This window comes from Podarcis bocagei (genome assembly GCF_964188305.1).
Source record: "Podarcis bocagei genome assembly, chromosome: 8".
NCBI classification, from domain to species: Eukaryota; Metazoa; Chordata; class Lepidosauria; order Squamata; family Lacertidae; genus Podarcis; species Podarcis bocagei.
Genome location: NC_138133.1, coordinates 31,269,767 through 31,288,013, shown reverse-complemented (window position 1 = coordinate 31,288,013; position 18,247 = coordinate 31,269,767). Strand labels below are relative to the sequence as shown.

The window sequence follows — 18,247 nt, the reverse complement described above, 5'->3', positions numbered from 1 at the left end:
CTATCATGCAGAAAAAAGGGGAAATGTACTGTTTTGTTTATTGAATTTATATCCCACCCTTCCTCCCCAATGTAAAATGTAATAATTATAAAGAGAACTTCAAATTCTGATTCATTATAATGATCACTATCCATATTATCAATTGAAATACAATGTGAAGGCCAGTCCTGCTATGCAGCAAGTTGAAACAGTTTGCTTTAGGCAAAACTTCTCTATTGTTTAGGAATCTAAATAGTATATTAAGACTTTTTAGATTATTGACCTTTTTGAGGAGGGAGGCATTTGGATTCTGCTTTTGAGCACATACATTGCTCTCTTGAATAGCGGACTTAACTAACTAAATTGGTGGTGCGTACCAAGAGGTTCACTATGTTGGCCCTGACTCTCGCTGGTGGACATCAGAATTCTGGTAAAAACAAGGGAGATCCTGCAAGCCTGAATTCTGCCCACCCCAGCTTGCAGAAATATAGCACAGATGAAATATTTGTAGTGGAAACGTACCAGATGCAATTGTTTTTCCAAGAGAAGAGACAAGTGAAGAGAACAAAACCTAGTGGATTTGGTGCTAATCTGTCTTGTGTAAGCATTCAGTTGTTCCAAAACTTTCCCACCTTCCTCAGAAAGAATGTTTATATGCTGTCTCTCTGCTGCTTCTCCCTTCTCAACACATACTGTTATATTGGTTGTAACAAACAGGTTTTCCACATGGTATTCTGTAAAGAAAACTGATGCTTCATGAAGTAACTCACTTGTGAACCATGTATGGAATATATATGGTTTGCTATCATTCCACCCATAGATGGCAGCAGTTTCTTACAAAGCTGTCTCCTAAGGCTATTTCAGGTCAATGAATGTTTTGGATACAAAAAGTCAAACATTGAGAGGAAATTTCTAAATTGTAGCTTCTCACCTGAAACTGGTGTTCCATTGGTTCACATCACTTACGGTGCTGTCCAAGCAGATATTTATCCTGCTCACATTTCATATATAGATTAACCAAACAACTGCTTCTTAACCTCACTGCATAATTTTCCTAATTGCTACCATTACCAGGGACCATTGCTACCATTACCAAGGGACGTGGGTGGCACTGTGGGTTAAACCACAGAGCCTAGGGCTTGTTGATCAGAAGGCTGGTGGTTCGAATCCCTGCGACGGGGTGAGCTCCCGTTGCTCGGTCCCAGCTCCTGCCAACCTAGCAGTTTGAAAGCACATCAAAGTGCAAGTAGATAAATAGGTACCGCTCCGGCGGGAAGGTAAACGGCGTTTCCGTGTGCTGCTCTGGTTCGCCAGAAGCGGCTTAGTCATGCTGGCCACATGACCCGGAAGCTGTATGCAGGCTCCCTCGGCCAATAAAGCAAGATGAGCGCCGCAACCCCAGAGTCGGTCATGACTGGCCCTTTACCTTACCATTACCCAGTAGCACGGTAAACCTCCTGGTTTTCCTAGAGCTGATTGCCACAGCTTCCTATATCTCCACTGCTATATATTGTTAACATCCCTTCAAAGATCTTGCTGTACTCCTTACCATATATTGTTATTTCCCCCTCCGAGAATACCTTCAATTGCTCCACCACATCTACCGTATTTTTTGCACCATAACACTCACTTTTTTCCTCCTAGAAAGTAAGGGGAAATGTCTGTGCGTGTTATGGAGGGAATGCCTACGGGTGGCATGCCTACGGATTTTCCTCCTCTAAAAACTATGTGCGTGTTATGGTCGGGTGCGTATTATAGAGCAAAAAATACAGTATCTCAAGCACCTTCCCTAAAGCAGGCATTTGCAACCAGGTAGTAGCTGTAGGCAAGGGGGTCCAGTTTGGACTTTTTCAGGATGCACACTACCACCTCTTTGGAAGCAGCAGATACCTCTCCCTCATGCAACAAGGCATTTATCACACCTTGGACCCATTCAGCCATGCCGACCCCAGCTAGCTTTAACTGACCAAGAGGAACAGCTTGAGGAAGCACAGGTCAGATATATTAGGGCAAGCACCTAGACAATGTCCTCAGGCCACAATAGCCAAAACTGATCCCAAAACACAGGGCCAGATGTAGCATTTGGCACCTGTCTTGACAGCTGCGGCATGTGCACTGACAAGCGTGGTACCAAGATCATTGTAGAGATGAGCATTTTTATCCTCAAAATGTTCAACAAAAGATTCACAGCAGGCGGTAGGCTATGGTCCGCCTTCAAAAGCTCTGCTGGATAGCTACTTGAAGATGTGTTGGAGGAAGCAAAATAAGTCTTTTTTTCCATCCTTGCTGCCGTGCAGCAGGTACAATAATGTGCTCTAACATGTTTGGTCAGCTTCACACAGCTTCTAACCATCTTGTACATCATTCCAAACAGTAATGGTCACCAACAGCAGGGGTCAAGGGAATGCAGCAGTTTGACAACAAATCTTTCTGGATTCTCCATAATAATTGAGTTACATCAATGCCAGAGATCTATTACTATTGCTATCACTGCCCTCTCTGCAATCTACAGTAACACTGTAGAGTGGCCAGATGGAAAAGAGAGCAAGGCTCTTTTAATAGTTGTGCAGAGGGGGGAAATTACAGGAGTTGGAGCTTGTCATGCTGCAGAACTATCAGAGATACAGGAACCCTATACTCTTTTTCATTTGGCCAGCCTATTGAACTGTTGTAAGAACAGCTGAAACAGAGGACAGAATGTACTTTGAATACTCAGGAGTTCTATATAAATGCTACAATGATGATGAACAATAGTCTGGAATGGTCCTGAAATCAGCAAAATGGTCAGTAACAGCTAAAAGAGCTGTTATAATGGCACAGTGTTCATGCGCACTTACAGTGCATAATTACACAACTCCATCCATTTTACTGTCAAGGATCCTGAGATCCCAAGATCTGCATGAGCATCTTAGCAGATCAGGAGTTTAGTCATCTTCAGAAATGGTTACTCCATCACACGAGGCATGATAAGAGAAGCTAGCATAGTCCAGTTGTTTAGCTCAGCAGCACATGAAATTTAGTATAGCTTTACATTCAGGGGCTAGGAGATAAAAGCCCTTTACTGAGACACCCAAGAGAGCAGGGTACAAGATGCAACATTAGCTAGCCGAGATCAAGCACAGAATCAGCCCAAGTCCAAAACATGATCCGGAAGCAAGGCCTGGAAAACAACCCAATTCAGCAAGGCAGGGGAACCAGAAGCATGATCAAGAAGCCAGAGACCTGTGCTTTTTACAGCAACTGTAAAAAGCCCTATAAGGGAGGCCTTATATACTTTGGCCCCTTAAACCACCCTTTCAACCCAGCCTTTCAACAGCTGCTGACAGTGAAGGAGCATTAGGGATTGCTCATTCACAAGTTGGCTGATGACTCTGGAAAGATGCAGATGCACACACACACACACACACACACACACACACACACACGTACACATGTATATATGCCGTTGCTCTCTGGCCTGGACCCAAAGCTGTTGCTGCTGGTGCTCTCAAGAACTGGGGTGGTTGTTTCACCTCTGACAGTTCTAGGGGTTCTTCATCAGATAGTAACCTGAAGGTCCCCCCAAGGGATCATCAGCACTGAATTCAGGAGGCTCTGCCGGCTTCTCAAGGTCATCAACCTGTAGGGAGTGTCTGGTTCATCCTCAAAGGAATCAGTGTGGCATCAGGCCAGAGCTAGGAATGACACACACTGGGTAACTTGGACCAAGTCACACACACTCAGCATAATCTACCTTGCAGAGCTTTTTGTAAGAATAAAATGAGGGAATTGCATACACTGCCCTGAGTTCCTTGGAGGAAATTTGGGGCAGGAATATAACAAATATATTTTCTTTCCTCCAACCCAACTCAGGTTTCTTTTCCTTGGATAGCCTGATTATAGTAGATGAATGATCCGGCAACTTAATGCACATTTAATTGATGGATGTAATTGTGTGCTGGATGGCAGCCAGTGGTTTTATACTAAAAAATTCAAGCTGACTAAAAGCAAGGAACATCTTTATTAGGAAGAATGTGGCAGATCAAACAGAGATTTAGCCTGTCGTATTACATCCCAGAATGTAGATACCCACCACATCCAAAGCAATTCTGTAAAGACAAGATGTATCGTTTTAGATTAATGAAGTTCAAATTCATGTTTCTGAAACCTTGCGAGAGAGGCAAACTTTCCATTTTCAATATTTGTGAGATAATGTTATTCTTACACACAATCCAGTAATGTGTTCCTTGTACTCTGAGTGGATGCAATTGATATGACAGAAAATAGCTGAAAGAGAGGGGGAAATGGAAAAAGGAAGCCAATTAGGATGATACTTTCATGTTCTCTCCAGCTGGTTGCCCATCACAGAGAAATTTAAAAAGAGCCGTTTGATAAAATGTTTGAAGCCAAAAGGTCTGTGGCAACTGGGTGAGACCCACAGCTGGCTTTGCTGAGCTAGGAACTCTACAGTCAGCTTTGCTGGGAATATGGGACATGTGAATAGAAATCTTTGGATGACTCTATAGTGCTCTTTCCCAACCTGGTCTCCTCCAGATGTTTTGGAATACAACTCCCATCATTCTTGACCATTGGCCTTGTTGGTCAGGTCTGATGGATGCTGCAGTCATAGAATCATAGAATTGCAGAGCTGGAAGGGACCACGAGAGTCATCTAGTCCAACCCCCTGCAATGCAGGAATCGCAGCTAAAGCATCCATGACAGATGGCCATCCAACCTCTGCTTAAATGAAGGAGAGTCCACCACCTGCAAAGGGAGAGACTGTTCCCCTGTCAAACAGCTCTTACTGTCAGAAAGTTCTTTAGTCCAGAGCACCAAGTTGGGGAAAAGCTTACCTGCTCCATATACTTAAGACACAGCAGTGACTAGGGTAAGAAATATTTCCTTTCCCCAATGACTCTTAGGAACTGTAAGTCTGCACAGGGAATATGGATCTCCAATAGAGAATTTTCAAGAGAGGTGTTCAGCAGGGCTGTCCCAGGACGTTTTGCTGCCCTAGGCAAAATTAAAAATGCTACATGTATGCACATGCACCACATGCACACTGCCTGAGGCGGTCCGGGAAGTAAAAGGGGGTGGGCATTAGTGGCAGTGGTTGGGTGGTGTCATGAGGCATCGTGCAGATCCGCCGCCTGAGCCAATAGCCTCACCTCGCTTCATTGTCAGGCTGGCCCTGGTGTTCACCTTCATGTGTTGCATGGAGCAACACTGCCCTTGCTGGCTATGGTCTCCCATGGCTAGTGCGCCTGCTAGCCAAGCAACACACACAATAATTGTGTAAAGGGACTCACCCTATTCATGCACCAGGGTGAGTGTGTAGAGCCCCTCCACACAAGGGGACGTTCCTGGGCTAAAGGCCACTCCCAATTCTTCCTTTGTGGCCATGGCTCATGTTTGCTGCTTTTTGAATTGGGAACTTTTTCTGCTGCCCTGGACAGTGCCAAATTCAAGCTGAAGCTGTAAAGAATCACTTGATGTCAGGTGATGGAAGGTTGAAGGCCCTGCCCACTTGTTGAAGTGGTCCATGTCTGAACCTGGCCTTCTAGCCATAAGTGATTCCTCACCTTAATTTACATTAAGCTCCCCCAGATGGTCATTGGGTTATTTCCAATGACAACAGATTATCTTGATCCCTTCTGAATTGGCTACATGGCAATATATATTATGAGTGATCTGGGGGCATGTACTGTAGGGAGTGGGGATGTCATGTAGAGATGGCCCACTTTCACTTACCATGTTGACTACCAATTTGAGTCAGGGAAAGAATAAGCCTGGGATATTTTGGGGAGTCTCTGCAGAAGGATAATCAACCAAGCACTGTCTGAGACTGGCAGGCATGCACCACTGCTACCCAGAAGCAAAAGCAGCTCATCCCCTTGAGCTTTGTTGTTACAAATACCGAGTACTGGCAAGTAACTGGGAAACCCCCAGGCTACCAAAACCCACCAGTTAAAGAATCGGTGTGCTGAACAACCTCCCATTTGACTGGCAAACCTCCAGAATTCCTTCCTAAATGAATGTTACCAGAGCCAAGAGAGCCTGCTGAGAAAGTGTCTCCAATCTCTAATCAAGACGGCTGTAACTATTCAGAGCGAGAAGAGGAACAAAAATTAACTGGCAACCGCTCTTTCTTTAGGCAATGGCTTTCGTTAGAACCTGGCTTCTCTGAAAATTACACAAACATTCCCTAAAGCACACTAAGGCAATTTCTAAATGATTATTAATGGATTTTGCAGTGGAAGGAGGAAAGCTAACAGGCAGCCTTTTGTTAATGAACCATGTTGCAGCTTTTCATTTAACATCAAGTGTGTCTGATGGGGAGAAGAAAAGCTGAATAACAAAAGAATTTGGAGTCTAGAAAGTGATTTAAGGATGCAGATTTCAACCATATGAATGTGCAGATTTCAACCATATGAATGTGCAGCATACATACAGCCACACATAACAAATCCAGGTTTTTTCAGCTGGTACAAATGGTGTTTTTCAGATACTCAAACATGGTACGGGAGAGCCATCCTTGCTCATGGTATACATTGAGAGAGAGAGAGAGAGAGAGAGAGAGAGAGAGAGAGAGAGAGAGAGAGAGAGAGATATGAGGTTGTGGGGTGCCTGGACCTTGCTCTAATTCCTGGGTGTCAGACACTAGATTTAGCAAGCTAAATTCAAGCCAGACTGGCTTCAAGAGATCGCCTAAGTTGGACCATGAAGGAGAATAAAAGGCAAGTGATGAGCCATTAGGAATCTTTTCAGAGAGAGGGGCCCCTCCTCAGGAGTTAGTTAGCAGGACGAAGGCCAGTGTTTGAAGGAGAACAGTTGTTTAGGATAGCAGTTGGCTGGGATGAGAGCTTGTGGTGGTGGTGGGGATGGCAGTCTGTTAAAGTAAGCAAGCAAACGAGAGAGTCAGAACTATGTTTGATTTCTTTTTTAATCCAAGACTGCAGCAATGGGAGACACAGGACCCTCTTGGAGTGTTAATGCTATGAGCCCCTCCATCACAGGTTCAGGTTGTATATAAGTGTCAATAAACCATATATCCTAAAGACACCACAGCCTTCACTGTGCCTCATTTCCAAAAGGAAACATGGAGCCTGGGTAGGCGCCTGGAACCCCTGGATTTTCACATTGCTCAGACAATGGGGTGGAGTGTAACAATATATATGCCACTATGGTCTCCGTCAAATAGGTTTTGCCTGTTTGTAGTACTTCAAATTTTGAATTATGGTGCTGGAGGAGACTCTTGAGAGTCCCATGGACTGCAAGAAGATCAAGCCTACCCATTCTTAAGGAAATCAGCCCTGAGTGCTCACTGGAAGGACAGATTGTGAAGCTGAGGCTCCAATACTTTGGCCACTTCATGAGAAGAGAAGACTCCCTGGAAAAGACCCTGGTGTTGGGAAAGATGGAGGGCACAAGGAGAAGGGGACGACCGAGGATGAGATGGTTGGACAGTGTTCTCGAAGCTACCACCATGAGTTTGACCAAGCTGTGGGAGGCAGTGGAAGACAGGAGTGCCTGGCATGCTCTGGTCCATGGGGTCACGAAGAGTCGGACACGACTAAATGACTAAACAACAACAAGTACTTCAAATGCCAGTCAAATCAGTTTGACATAAGATGATAGTGGGACAAGGGAAGCAAGTATGTACACCTCAGCAACAATGGCTCTGTCATACTAATATAATCTCTGGAAAATGCTGCTGTCTAGTGTCGAAAGGATCGAGGATCTTAGCACTAGTTCAGATGGCAGACCACATGAGGTATCAGAGGGGAATCCAGCACATTTACGGGGGGGAATGGTGAGGTGGTGGGGAGGCACAAAGACTGCTAGCTCAACTCCATGGAAGCTGGGTGGCCAGCAGTATGAAGTGTGGGCTGCAGATGTAATTATCATTATTAACTGCTCCCTCCTGTGCTTGTAAGGGACGCAGGTGGCGCTGTGGGTTAAACCACAGAGCCTAGGACTTGCCGATCAGAAGGTCGGCGGTTCGAATCCCCGCAACGGGGTGAGCTCCCATTGCTCAGTTCCTGCTCCTGCCAACCTAGCAGTTTGAAAGCACGTCAAAGTGCAAGTAGATAAATAGGTACAGCTCCAGTGGGAAGGTAAACCGTGCACTGCTCTGGTTCTCCAGAAGTGGCTTAGTCATGCTGGCCACATGACCCGGAAGCTGTACGCTGGTTCCCTCGGCCAATAAAGTGAGATGAGCGCCGCAACCCCAGAGTCGGCCACGACTAGACTTGATGGTCAGGGGTCCCTTTACCTTTACCTGTGCTTGTACCTCTGCACTGCCTCACAATGCCCTCTAGGTGCAGCAAGCTCCCCTTCCCTCTTATTGGGTAGAACATGTTAAATGCCGCCATCACCCACTATATCCAAAGCCAAACTGAAGCTCTCCATGACAACACTTGAGTAAAAGAATTTTAAAAAATGCTGTGAGATCCAAGATTGCCCATTCACACGTAATTTATTCCTTAAGCACCGGTGTGTGTTGTTTTTTTACTTAAGTGTTTGCCTATTAACAACGACTGATGTTTCTATGACAAACATCCTGGTGGGAACAGGAGTCTAAAACATATGGAGGCCACCAGGGTGCGGAAGGCTCTTCTTAGGCATTTGTTGTTGGATGTTAGAAGACCAGACTTGGAGCTTGGGTAGTCTCAAGCAGTTCAATGACAGTGTGTGTAACTCAGCCCATGTACACTACAATAAGCTCATTGGGGGAAATGGTGGGATGCAAATGCAATCAATGCTACGACTGTGCTGTCCATGCACATGTTGGCAATTGTCATGTGCAGGTCAACAGGTGCAGCTTTTATTTAGCATGTATCCCACCCTTCTTCCCAAATAATATATTCCTTAATTTAAAATCCCCTAAAGTGAACCATTGCATTTCAGATGTAAAACTTTGGAACAGTTAAATATTTGTTACAATACTCCAATTATTTTCGATTGAGACTTTGTAGTTAGCCAGGGGCATGTGCTCCATCAATATAATTATATCCCCTTTGTGCCATGTGCCCCCTGAATGTCAGTGCCCCAGCAATGGGCCTGGTGAGCATACAGACAGAAGCAGGAGGGAGACATGAAGTCATGCAGGGAGAGAATGACAGCTTTAGGCAGTCTTCCCTGAATTTGAAATTCATAAGCCATAATCTAATTAGCACTCAGCTGCTTCACTAGAGTGATGATTAAAATGCTGCTTCTACATTTCTTGGATGGTTGGAAGTATGAGGCTGAAGTCACCAGCAGCTTACTAATGGAGGCTCTGCCGTGGGCAATAGCTGCCTGCCTGCTAAACAATCCCTTTGTCACCAGTTGGAGCACAGGAAAGATGTGCAGGGCTATGAACTGATGGCTCACCCAATCACTCGCTGTGCTGTCACTGTCGCTCACAGAGAGTTTTCTTTACTACTGCTGCTGCATCAGCCTGATCAGGAACAGTGTCGGAGTGACTTTCCCCTCTGCACTCCCAAATCGGCAAAACCTTGCCAACACTGACAGATTTCAAGTTGTCAGCACTCACTCTTGTCCCTGGTTTAAAGGCAAGATTCATAACAAAGGAAGGGAAAGCCTTTTTTTTTTTTTAACACAGGCCCCAAATCTCCAAGCTAGCAAAAAGAAGCACGGCTCGTTTGCCCAATAAGCTTCATTAAGTGGAGGCTGTAGTAGTGTCTTCATGCATGTGGAAATTAAATCCTCTTGATTTCAGTTCAGCTCCCAAGAACTGATGATTGCTACCAAAGAACCAGAAAGTGTTTAGCAGGTGCTGATTAAAACTGGAAGGCCAGGAGCTGCAAAGGGGTTTGAACTCTGCAGTGCTCTGTGTGGTTTTGTTTATTCCAAAGCCACTATTACTATTACTGTCCCTGTTATCACCCTGATTGACTCAGTGTGGAGTTTTTGTTCTTGAGCGTTTGTCTGAAAACCTTTGCTGTGTTGGCTTTGAAGTCCACACAACTGGCACTTGAAGGTGTGATGCTTACTGACAGGTGGGGACCCTTGTCCGCCATGGGGCGGGGGGGGGGGAGGATATAAGCATCTGATCTGCCAGCCAGAAAAAAAATTCCCCACCCCCTGCTCTTCATGGTTGCTTTTATCTGTAACTACCACAGTCAGGATCAGTTTATAAGAACTGATATTTATTTAAAGGAGTGACTTGTTTAGATGGCTCTCAAAAACACATATCCAATTACATGCACAGAGGTAGATATTCAATCTCTGGAATCTTTAGGTAGGGTTGGGAGTGTTATAAACTCACCAGGGAGAACTAATTTGAGTCATTCTACCAGCACTCAGAATTTCCCGGGGAGGGTTCTCTGCCAGTTGGGAAGAAGCGAGAGACTTGCAACCAAGTAAGCAAGTAAGGCGGCTAGTAAGCCAGATCTTTATTTGAAATGCTGTTGCAACAGAATCCCCACTCACAACATGCAGGAAGGAGAACCATAGGGGGTTTCATATTTTAGGCAACCCTTGTTTTAAAGCCTATAGGTGCTGCATGTTTGTCAACTTGCTACAGTGGTACCTCAGGTTAAGAATTTAGCTAATGGGGCCTCCCGCTGCCACTGCACCGCCGCGGTGTGATTTCTGTTCTTATCCTGAAGTAAAGTTCTTAACGCGAGGTACTATTTCTGGGTTAGCGGAGTCTGTAACCTGAAGGGTCTGTAACCCAAGGTACCACTGTATATACTTTCATTCACCTTCATTAAAAAGATGGACAGACAGCTGATTCCATCTTGAATAACAGCTAGATTAGGCATGCCCAATGTGTAGAATGTACAAGAATGCAATGGGTACAGGTTAGTTTTACTGTATCCTTAGTATAATCAGCTGTTTATTGAGCTGCAAGGGCTACACGGCTGTGCTAAAGTGGCAAGGAACATGTTTTAGGAAGTACTGCAGTGCTCGTATCTTTGAAAGGTACCGTAATTGTTCTCTTCGTTGTGACTGCAGTTTAAAACAAATCAAAGAAAGCTCCCTTAAGACTCATTAAGAGGCTTACCGCCAACACATTAGTGTATTGTGCTAAATATATTTGCTGAAACTGATGTCAACAGCAGCTAGCATTTAGGAAAAGCTTATGCAATATTAGAAAGAGTTTAGAAATATTAACATGTTTCATTTAAGAAAATCAGTTTATGCTTAGCAGCAATTAAGCATCTGCGGTGGCAAGCTATCAAAAATTAACACAGCCCAAGTCTGAACAGTATCACTAGTGTTCATATATAAATTGCTAGTTGGCTGATTTTCGAAAAGAAATAATATTGTTTAAACAGATGATTGTTAAACACTTGAACGATCCATGGATTACTGTTTGCCTCTGCCTTGGCAAACTACATGTTATGCTTAATACACAGCATGCAGCTATAGCTCTTGTTTTTCTTTAATTAATTACAAGCATGGGGGGCAATTATTACTGTGACTGAGTGCACAAGAAGATGAGGATTGCCCCTTTCTTCTCCTTAATAGTGACTACCTGAAAACCAATCCCTCTGTATGGCTATGAGACTTGGGAACAAGTTTGTGTTGGCACCAATGAGAACATTTTTTTTCAAAGCCACACAGCTGCACACCACAGTTTTTGGCAGAGGGGGTGGTTGCTGGCAGGGTAGAGAAGGGAAAAACCTCCCTCCTTATACGCTGTTATTCCAATAGCAATCACCCTTTCACGTGTAATTAAAAGGAAAGCAAGAGCATTGAGTCTCAACATGCAATTTGGCCCTTGACTTCTTGGAACAACATGTTGTCTTGGAACAATAGCCAAGGTGTAATATAGAATGGTCAGAAACCACTACTGGCTTATACAAGTTTAAACCCAATTGATTCCATAACTGGGTGCACTGGATTGTGACCAAATGTGTCCAAAAGCCTTTTGATCAGGTCTGCAGACCTAGAGCCAATGTGTTGCAGTGGTTAAGGGTGTTGGAATGGGGTCTGAGATGCCAGGGTTCAGATCCGCACTTGGTCATGAAGCTCACTTGGGTGGCCTTGGACCAGTCACTGTCTTTCACCCTAGCCCAACTCACAGGGTTGTGAAGATAAAGTGAATAGGTCATGATGGCAAACCTTTTAGAGACCAAGTGCTCAAACTGCAACCCAAAACCCACTTATTTATCGCAAAGTGCCAACACGGCAATTTAACCTGAACACTGAGGTTTTAGTTTAGAAAAAACAACTCATACATTAACATCTTTTGTCTTAAAAGAAAAACACAATGACAGAGCTTTCAATGATACAAACCACTTTTTATTGAAAGGTAAAAGTTTGCATTTGGCATGCTTTTGAACAATGAATGTGAAACCTCAACCTCGCAGCAGCAGCAGCAGCAGCAGGAGGAGGAGGAGGAGGAGGAGGAGGAGGAAGGTGCCTGCTGGGAGCTCTCAGCGGACCACCAACGCAGCAGCACAGCTCTGAGCATGCACAGAGTGCTGCACCCTCCTCACCCACAGTGGAGGCTCCCCAAGGGAAAATGCACGCCTTGGGGGTTGTGGCTCCATTTTGCACCCATCCGAGGCACTTCTACTCGGACACAAGTCCCAGGATCCACGCCCAGCCTCTGAAAACAACATGAGTGCCTGCTTGGGGCGTATCCAAATGGGACCAATGCCCCACCCGGAGCTTCCCTTTGCGCCTCCCTGGCTACGAGGGCGCCTTCTCGGTCTGGGCATCCCACGCTGAGCGGCTGAGCAAAAGGAGCCTTAAAGGCACTGCTGCAGACAGGCCAGTTTGGGGATTTCGGCTCTTTATTGCCCTGCATCCAAAACTGAGGGCCCACCATAATCATTGCTGGTGCTATTTCACAACCCGCTCATGCAAAATACTAATTGCCACAATATGCTCCAGAAGCCTTTGCACAATTGGGCACTATGAACTCGGGCCAAAGAATAGCTGCGACCTCTGTTTTGGAGAAAGTTGGCGCCCTGACAGGCAGCGCATTCTGCTCCTGTGCATATGGCACTCCGGCTACCCAAGTTGAGCTGAGGACTCAACGTAACATCCTTGCCTTCTGCCGGCTCTGTGCTGGGGTGATGGAGTGCGTGCCCACAGAGAGGGCTCTGAGTGCCCCCTCTGGCACGTGTTTGCCACCACTGGGACAGGTGAGAATAAAATGGGTTGGGGTGGAGAATCATGTATGCCACCTGGATCTTCATGGAAGAAAAGTGGCATTATTATTACTACCTGCTAATTGGAATGCAGATCACCAATCATGTATGGTTGGCTGGATGCTCAACGAGCCATTCAGTTTCCACTGTCTTTTGTTTTGCTTTTGAAGTCCTGGGAAGACAGTAAAACACAGATTAGTTAACTCCTTATAGAACTGTGGGACCTTACCACAGATGATTCAGTTTGGTCCATGAAATATACAGTGGTACCTCTGGATGTGAAAGGGATCCGTTCCAGAGCCCCGTTCGCATCCTGAGTAGAACGTAACATGCGTCTGCGCATCGTGTTTCACTGCTTCCACGCATGCGCGTGACATCATTTTGAGCATCTGCACATGCACAAGCAGCAAAACCCAGAAGTAACACGCTCCATTACTTCCGGGCCGCCGCGGAGTGCAACCCGAAAATACTTAACATGAAGCTACTTCAACCCAAGGTACGACTGTACTCGGATTCCTGCAGTGATTTCATGCTCTTTATTGCAGCTTGTAAAACAGTGATTGCATTTCCCCCCAAACCTCAGGCCTTTATATATATTATTTACACAATGAGTCCCGTCTGACTGGCTGATTCTGCTTCTCTCCTGCTGCCTGATTGGTCTTCTCCTGCAAGCCAATCAGCTGTTGCATTCTAGGATCCTACCTGCCTATTGTTCTAGGATCCAAGCTTAGTACATAACAGTCCACCTGATGAGTACTCTGATGAGGTCTGACTGGAGTTACATTAAATATTTATTTGAATTCCATGCCTCAGATTCACCTTCTGTTTTTTTTAAATTCCCCAGCTGGACCACAACACAGGGGGAAGAAGGTCAATCCTTCTCCTGGCTTCATTTTTTTTACACACCTACCTGTCCCCCTGCCTGCCTGCCTGCCCTGGTCATTGTTATTTGCAGCAGAAACTTCCCAGGGTCTCTAATAAAGATTTCAACCAAGATCTTTTAAAAATAACTACTAAAAGTTGAAGGCTTGTTGCTGAACAGCACAAGTCCTGCTTGTAGACTTCCCATAGGCATCTGCTTGACCACTGTGAAAATAGGATGCTGGACTAGATGGGCCTTTGGCTTGACCCAGCAGGGCTCTTTTTATATGAAAAACCTCTGCTCCACCAATTGGACCCCTGGCCAAAGCTTACCTTTTGGGAGAAAGTTAGTGTCTTGTGTTGCTGCTCATAATAGCTAAGCATTTTGAAAGTTGCCAGGTGAATCTGCTTAAGCAGGTTCTGATTTTCTGTTGCATTGACCACCTGCAGTTCCCTATGATTTCCTCAATTTTGCCCAATCAAGCCTCAAGTCAGTCAAGGTAGGAGGTAAGAGGCTCTCCCCCTCCTTTTCAGTTTGATTAAATGTCAACCAGCCAGGGGCGGAGGAATCATTTAAAGGGAGCACGTCTTGAGCTGCTGCTGGTTTCCCTTGCTGAGAGCTCTCTTTCTGAAGTCTGCCACTAAGGTTATGCATTGGTACTATTCATTTCTGTTTCCCTGCTACAGTCAAAAATAGAAGGATGGGTTGCAAGGGACTTTAACGAGAAAAGCAAGTATGGGGAGAAGGATCACAGCGCAATGGTCTGCTAGGGTTGCCATATTTCAAAAAGTAAGATTCCTGAGACCCGCAGGTGTTCAGCTTTGTAAAAACCCCCTACCCAAATTGTTGAGTTTTTTGGGGGGGCAACTTCCACCCAAAATAGACATCCAGGTTTTCCCTGGCATTTTGCCCCCCGCCCTGCCCCGGCCACCATTTTTACACCCAAAAACAAGGACATGGCAGGGATTTTCCAGATGCATGGCAAGCCTATGGTCTGCTGTCTGGAAGCCAATGCTTGGTTGACTTATTAGCCAGTGTGGAGTGGTGGTTAGTGTTGGACATTAACTGGCAAGATTCAAGCTCAAATCCCCACCAAGCCATGAAGCTTGCTAGGAGTCGTTACCATCTCTCAGCCTTACCTACTTCACATATATATTGTGAGGATAAAATATTGAGGAGTACCATATACGCCATCATGGGTCCCAGGAGGAATGATGGGATACAAGTATTATTGGATTTTTTTTAAAAAAAATTGATAGATGCACACAGAAACTGATAACATTTTTGATTTGGATTGCTTTGATCTTAATATCTGTTGGAATGAACTGTTGTTTTTAGTTTGCTTGTATTTTTTAAAGGACTTTTGTTTATTACTAGCTGCCCAGAGAATATAAATTTACATTGACGGCATGAGCTACAAAGTATGTTAATAAATGAAAATAAACAATTTGTTTTCTAACTTCCCTTCACCTTTGTTCTAACTGGGGATGGAAGGGTCTATCAACTTCTCATTTCTCCAATCTTAAATTTGGTTCTCCACATTTTGGCAGCAATTTGCAAATTTTCTTTTTAAAAAATCCTCATGAAAATTCTTCAGCATTTTAATGCTAATTGCCCTTAACAAACCCAATTTTGAATACAGTTTCAAGTAATAGACATTATTTTTGCAAGCAATGTCTCCTAATATAATGCAATTTTAGGATGTCATTTCCACAAATATATTCATTTTTATGCACACTTTCCCCAATATTTGCATTTTTGCAAACATTTTTTTGGTTGGAGAAATCTATAGAAAACTTCAGGTAGGTGCACACCTCAAAGGATGGCAGTGTTTTAGGGCCTGTCCACACTTCTGCATGTTGCACCACTTTCCCTCTGAGAAAATCTGCTGCTTACCACTGAATCAGAACAAGATAAAAACCAATGCACAAAATGCATTTCATTTTAAATAAAATGAGCAGTGTCACTTAGAATGTATGGGCCTCCTATTGAGAAAAAGAATAGCATATTCTGGTCACTTAATATTGTATAAGATTGTGCCATAGATCTCTTCATAGAACTGGGGGAAAGCCAGCAGCTTGAGTTATTTTATTTAAACACCAGACTAGGCAAAAACACTCAGATTGTGGCAGAATACATAAATTGTCATAGCTGGATACAAGGAATTATCTGCTTCTATTTTTGCTAAGTTCTGTTCAATCTGTCATAATGACATCAGCACAGTTGATGGAAATACACCACACATGACCAAGAGAAAAAAATATGCTATAGTTAGTAAGTAAGTAAGTAAGTAAGTAAGTAAGTAAGTAAGTAAATAAATAAATACTCTGCTCTTCCACAGTGCTACAAGGAGTAGCAAAAAGCTACTCACTCTCACAATGTTGTTGCCCTTCAGTTTTTTCCTAGACTTCCAACTAAGATGTGCACCATTTTCTGTACTTGAGAAGAGTATAATTCTTTTGTACAGTGTTGTGGGAAGAACTAAACTGGTGACATCCAATCTGACCTAAGGCACATTTCACCGATCTCACTTTTGTCCATCAGTCACTTATGTGGGAGTGGGATCTTTGTTATTGTAAATACACATGAGCTTCCTCCACCAATAATTTTTATTTACATTTTAAATAATGACTTTCTATTACATACCAATTTATTTCCCTTTTCCTAACAAGCACCCAGAAGGCAGATATTGAAATCAGAAAAAGTTGCTTTTTCATTCCTTTTTTGTTTCTTACCATTTCTGTCTTCTTTCTTTTGCCCTCCAACGCCTTTCTTCCTCCTCTTGCTTCCTCTTTCCTTTTTCTGTTTCTAATTGGCCCCTCTAGGAACAAACTTCTGAAAAACAAACTACCAAGACATCTGAACAATAAACCAGGCAGTTGAGAGACTGGCAAGTAGACTAAGGCCATCTGAAGCAGAGCTGGACCAGAATCAGATACTTTGACTCTGTGGTTTTATATGACCAGGTTAAATACCACTGGCATCTCATGTCACATGGCCCCTGCTAACACAATGCTTGTTGTGCAGTTTTGAAGGGTTATCCTTTAATTTTGAAGCTACACCCGCCACCCCTACACAGAATGGTGTTTCATGTCAAGGAAAAAATGGTTTGGCTCTTTTTGTTATTTACATAAAGGACAGCAGAAACATTCAACTAGATTAAGATTCCAGGCACTTGAGTTTTCCTTTTTGAATCTAAAATTTGCCTGGATCTGCGCTGCATTTGGAACCACAGATGTATGGTCCAGGGAGGAGCCAAGTTTATTCCGCAGAAGAAAAAACAATCTGGCTCCTGTAAGGTATGTCTGTATGCACCCAAAGGTGGATGATGCATGAGTGCAATGGAAGAAATACATTACAATTATAAGAAGCATTTAATAATGGAGGCAGAATTGTGCTTGAGGTGATGCGAGTTGAAACCAAAACTCCATCTCTGATGCTGGATCTCTGGTGGTTGTGTTACGGATCCAACTCATGACTTCACATTGCAGTTACAGAGTGATAAACTCAAACAAGGCTCGCTCTGTCAAGTGTCAGTGGCGTAGTGTGGGGGGTGCAGGGGGGGCGGCCGCACCAGGCGCAACATCTGGGGGGGGGGCGCTTGCACTCGCAGCTCTCTGCCCCTACCTGGCTCACTCACTCTCTCTCACTGCAGTGCTGGCTGTGCGAATCTGATCCGAGCCGCTGGGTCGCCGCCCACTGTGGAGGGGGTGGGTGCCAGGCGTGCGGTGCGGAGAGAGAGCGAGGGACTATCTAGGGGAGGGACAGTGCAGCGGCCGCCCAGCGCAGCGCTGAGCGTGGGAGAGAACCACATCAGACCAGCCCAGGCAGCAGCAAGAAGAAGCTGGCAGTGGTGGCAGGTTAGGGGTTAGGGGGCGCAAATTACTTGCCTTGCCCCGGGTTAGGGGGAGCAAATTACTTGCCTTGCCCCGGGTGCTGACAACCCACGCTACGCCGCTGTCAAGTGTTCACTGCAATTTCAGAGTATGTTATCAGGCTGGTATTGCAGTGGCAACTATGGCAACACTATTCTGTCATAGGTGGCAAAATATTTAAGACTATGCAGTATATCAAGGATTCTGAGCATTCCCCCCTATACTCACATTCATATTATCAGACTTCTGACTTCAGTGCACAGAGAATAGTTTACTCCCTTCTCTCTATTCCGATCCCTTATCACTGTATGTCTCACCTGTACAGTGTCTACGATTATGATGATGGAGAAAGACTACTTTAGCATCTCATGATAGGAGCATCTGAACACACCTCTGCCTTCAGATTTGTTTACACAATCCAAAGGCCATCCCACGGG

General features: G+C 44.6%; 1 long non-coding RNA gene across 1 annotated transcript; it reads right to left on the bottom strand.

Moving 5' to 3' along the window:
- Positions 1–12,354: 12,354 nt before the first annotated feature.
- LOC308593412 lies at positions 12,355–17,460 on the bottom strand. Its single transcript, XR_014010950.1, has 3 exons — positions 16,671–17,460; positions 15,750–15,833; positions 12,355–13,245 (listed from the first exon to the last, which is right to left on the bottom strand). It is a non-coding gene; the product is annotated as an uncharacterized lncRNA (long non-coding RNA).
- Positions 17,461–18,247: the final 787 nt, after the last annotated feature.